Below are 5,356 nucleotides of genomic sequence, written 5' to 3'. Positions count from 1 at the left end.
CATAAAACACATTGATATGAAAATGCATAAGGTTATGTGGTAATAATTCCAAAGGTTTCTATCAAAACAGCAACACATGGACTTGTGGAAAACTTAATTAACCTTTGGTGTTTGAAAAGTTACTACTTAGTTCAGCCACGCTGAGGAGATTATCTGGCAAAGAAGTTGGAAAGCTGATGATTTGAACACAGGCGTGCAATTATTCTAACAGTAGATTATGTGCTGATGGGGTCCAATTATATGCCAAGCAAGCTTCTCTAAATCATCGAAGAAGAAATGTTAAAAATTCCCTTGGCTTCCAAGCATGATCTCTACTGCCATATGTCAGAGTGGTTTTCTCACTAAAGCAGGTCCCTAGAAGACACTTCTTTTTCATCCTTGCATTACCACCTCTCAGAGCATCCTAAATGACTAAAGGAAAGTACAGGCGATTTCTTTGGAGTGCATGTATTAGTACGTTTGTTACCACCAATTTATTCCAGTAACCTGTTTTATTTAAAGATCACCATACTGTAGGGATGGAATAATCTGATGTTAGCTAGGGACATGGAAATTCTGTTTTATACAAGTCAAGGCCAGTTGGAGGAGAACACATGAGAGGATGGTGACTGCTTACAAAGATGCAGGAGAAAAAGATCGGCTTAATCTGGCTATTCCAAGACACAAGCTGAACATTTTTCTCTTTGCCTCAGTGTCTAAAGCTTGTTGGCTGTACAACTGTTGTGAGCAAGTGACTGAGAGCTCAGCCTTGTTGTGTGCCTTGAGTGCACCCACAGAAGAGGAGCTGAGTCTGTGAGACTCACATTGTTTGAGATTTTGACCATTCTTTCAAGTCTAAATTGAGGGATATTTAACATTCTCTTTCTGGAGTAGTAACTGTCTCTTGTTACTTCTGATTTGCTTTTGAGTCCAAAGGATCAAGGCAGGAGAGCTGCAGGCAACTCTCATGTTTGCAAAATGAAGCATTGCTTCTCCAGAGACTTTTTTCATGTCTGGGAAGCTAATATACCATTTCTGTATATGAAACATTTACATATATTGTTCCTTGTTTTCACATACATTTATGACTACTGTTATTTGTCAATATGTTATTAAGCATGCAACAAATACATAAGACTAATGCCTTCAGATGCTAAATGAAACCAATGTCAAAGGCAGTCATCCCTTTGGAGGGACTGTGGGTCTGGGCGACAGGCCTCTCAACCCCATAACCTTCCCTTTGGCAAGTGCTACCACAAGTCATTATGCACCAAATAAGACATTCACAGTGAATTGAGGTGGTGGCATCTGACTCTCATTAGGTCTTGTTCGATTGTGTCTCTCAGTATTTAAAAAAAAACCAACCAAACAAACAACAAATAAGTAAGACGCAGACCAAGTCCCAGAGTGTTAACATTAATAAAAGGAATAAATTTATTTTAAGGTAAAATCAGTTTGCTTGGTTGGACAGAAATAAATCTGCAGTACTTCCTTTCAGGAAATTGCTGTTAGGCCCAACCACCAGATAAAATTAACTGATTCTTGATATATAAGACAGTGTGTTTCCTTGGTTATTATTCCACATTTAAGGTTACACTTTTATGTTTAAAACACTGATATCAAAGTTCAGTAGGTTTTTATTCTCATAAAGCCTCCTGGGGAGGCTACGCTTTGAGACCTACACTAAAAAGCAAGGCATCCACTGTACAGGTTACAGTTCTGGCTCAGGTATGTGTATGTATGCCTATATGACTATATTGTGTACTACATCTATTTTTTAGATAATGGCATTTTACTAACTGGTTGACGCTAAGCATTCGGAAGAATAAAGCATAATGTGTGTATCAACATGGCTGTGAGAAACTCCAGGCTTCAATTCGAAGGGGTTTGAGAGGAAGGTTAACAAGACAGATATAGAGATTTGAGTCAAATTTTCATAGAGATGCCTTTCTTTTCTTCTGTCTGTTGCAGACTTTGGATCTCCTCCAGATCTGTCCTTGTTATTTCAGTATCCTTAGATAGAATCCTAAGCCTTGTTTGGTGGACAGAATGGAAATGTCGGTGGCTGGACAAACAGTCTGTAGAAACCAGTCTTCCTTGCCCGTGACACTGAAGAGAGAGCAATATTTCCTGAAGGGTTTAGACTACACTGGAATAGCAGGTATTTTGTCATGCTCACTTTAATAAAAATAATTGTAAAAATATAAATATGAATAATCATGATTTTTTAGACCTGTGCTGTACACTGTGATGAAAAAAGCCACCTTTATTTCACATGTACAATGCAAATATGAACAGAAATCAGAGGGCTTAATTCATTCTTGTTCTAACTCTCTTGATTTAATTAGCATTAGACCATGCATTAATTTGTCTAAATATTGTTTACATCTATATTATAAACTAAACAGTTGTAATATATCTGCATATAACCTGGAACATGTAAAGTAGCACTGGGGGATTAGAAAATTTGTGGTTCAAATGCTTTGAATTTCCTGATTCATAATATAAAACGTCAAAATAAGAATTCAATTAATACTTTTTTAAAAAAGGAAAAACATCTGTTATTTTGTGAGCTCATATTCACAGGCAGCATGTTTTTAATACCATTCTGTTCTTATAAAAATAGAAATTTTTTATAGTCTATATATATAAACTGCAGGTTTGTCTGTTAATAACAACTTCATTTTTGATACAAGCATATAGTTAAAGCAATAATAGAATCAGATTTTCAATGTTCTGGACAATCATGCTGGAAATTATTAATTGAAGCACTGTAGTGTAATTTTTGTATGTGTTTATTCCTCCAGAGACTGAGTGACCTCACAGGATGCCATTAAGAAGTCAGATCCTATCAAGGGCTAACCACTTGATGGTTGTTGAGGAATTACAGAGCAACACCAATGACTGGAATACCGCAGTGCATTAGCTGTTAAACAAATGATAAGTGTTCAGCTGCTTCGTTTGTTCCCCCAAATGTTCATGTGCAGGCACTGGGATGCTCATCTTGATTATAGTTCATGGGTGCTAAAATAATGAAAACAAATTATACAAAGGAAAAAAAAAAGCTGGTAAAATTCTGTACCTTGAAGCTCAATCCTTGTTCACTACATATGTTCTTGAAATACCGATTATCTTCAGACTGCTGCTGACAAACAGGGAAGCTATGGTTTCATTGTGAGATTTACAAAAACTTTTCTCATCAACTTTAAACTTTCCTCCAGGCAATCCTTGTCTATCACTGATCACAATTAGTATTGCTTCTTTACTTAATGACAAGTTAGCAGTTTAAAATTAGCTGTCTCATAATTTCTGCTCCACAGTAAGAATAACAAAGCTAAAACTATCAGTCTGTTTCATCCCTGATCCAGGCAGAGAGAAATTACTTCCTTTTGAAACTTCTAGTGGTAGGTGGGAGGTCAAGTAGAGTTCTTTTCAGGTGGTTTTTGCAGTAGAGTGTCTCACAAAGTCTAAGATCTCTTTGTGAACCTTCCTCATACAGCAAGAGTTGGTAAAGAATTTTGCAGGTGAATGTAGAACTTAGAGTTGAAGTGTATTCAAAGCCTTTGTTGTAGTCTCTTAGGTACTTGCGTACCTAAACTTCTCTAGACTGAGGATCACCTCTGTTTAGTCTAAGCCTGGAGAAACTTTTAAAAATTGGCTTCCTTTGCCTAAGTCACCATGACCATATCTAGATGAGATGAGAGTACTGCTAAGACTCTGGTGCCACAGGCAAGACAGAGTGAATGACATTCCACAATGGCTGGTTTAAGAACTAGTGAGATGAGAGTTTTATACTACTTAATTATCTGAGGCACCCACTCCCTTGCTGTTCCTTGTACTATGGTCACTAGATTTTGCCATCCCTTTCTGGCAGGGAGGTCACTACTGGGCTGGCATGGTTGGTCAGAAAGTTGGGCTGGTTCCTACTGTGCTGCTGATCATCATAAACCAGCTTGAGTGTTAGGAACTAAGGTCACTGGGCATCCCCCTGAATTCATCTCCACACAGCTCTGGTCTCCAGGAACCTACCCCACTGCTGGGACACTTCCTTCAGCCAAGATTTTTGCTTTTTGAGTCCCTAAAACCCTCCCCTTTCCCAATCTAAATAGTCTATGTGGGGAAGCGCAAACCTTGGTCAGTCTCCTAATTGCTGGTTTTGTCTTCTATGTTTCTATTCACTGGAGGATTCAGGACATGCCTCTTTTATTCCAGGTATAAACAAAATTTACAAGCAACCCATACTGGTTGCACCTAGAAAGAAGCAGGTTTCTGTGTAAGACCTCTGAAGTTCAGCTTGGAACATCAACCCCCACACATGGCCCAGTTATCTGCCACCTGTTTGCACTCACAATTTGAGCTACTTTTTGCTTTAACTCTGGACTTGGGTGAGACATATAACAGTAGCATTGCCAACACTTAAGTTCCAAGAGAAATGAGTTTTCAGGAGCAATCTAGGACTTCAGTCACCTATACTAGGTGGCACCCTTTGTGGGTTACTTTGGACACCTCCTGAAATCTCTTAACTTTCCCATGAAACCCAGGGTCCTAATTATCTTGTAGCACATACCAAGGATAACCAGCTAAACTCCCACCAGATCTTGCTTACTGCTTGTTTCCTGGTTTTCTCCACATTCAAATACCTTTTATTGGTCTCTACTACAGACAGCATCATGGTTAATGTGTTATAGCTTGAGCTTGGAGACTTTGGATGAATTTTTAGCAGTACTACAGACTTCCAGTGGGGCTGCTCCTGTCCCTCTGCAACTCAGTTGCATGTTTGCCAAACCCATGTAATACTCTTTCCTGTTAAGGGAGTACAGTATGCATAAAGGAGGAAATTATAAAGGACAGAAAACAAAAAAGAAAATACTTCAGGGTTTCTTTTGAGGCTTTATCACAGCATTCTGAATGAATATTTAGTGTATTTTATTGTTATCCTTTCTTAGACAGTAACTGAAAACAATGTTAGCAAGTAAACAGGTTTAGAAGTGTACCCTTTCTTCTGGGAGGGCTTATAAAGCAGCTTGTTATGCTCAGATTCTCTCTTCCAGCTCCCCTGATGTCTTTGTATCTTCACTGTGCTCCAAATACCATCTGCTGTTGCTATGTGCCTCATCACTGAAATGTAAACTGAACTTCCTCCACGCTGGCACAACAAGTGTACACTGAAGAAATATCTTCCTCTGTTGGTGAAAAACAAAACCAGAACAACATTACCATAATAGCTAGGGATGTAAAATATTCATGGTTACTTGTGAGGTCCTATAAGTTCTTTTCTAAGCTTAGTAATGCAGTAAATACAGCTCTTTTTTTTTTTTTTTTTTTTTTTTCCTTAGGCTAATTCACTGTTATGACTTCCTCAAACTGGGTGGAATAA

This window comes from Streptopelia decaocto (assembly GCF_964273445.1).
Source record: "Streptopelia decaocto genome assembly, chromosome: 1".
NCBI classification, from domain to species: Eukaryota; Metazoa; Chordata; class Aves; order Columbiformes; family Columbidae; genus Streptopelia; species Streptopelia decaocto.
This window is presented reverse-complemented; position numbering follows the sequence as displayed.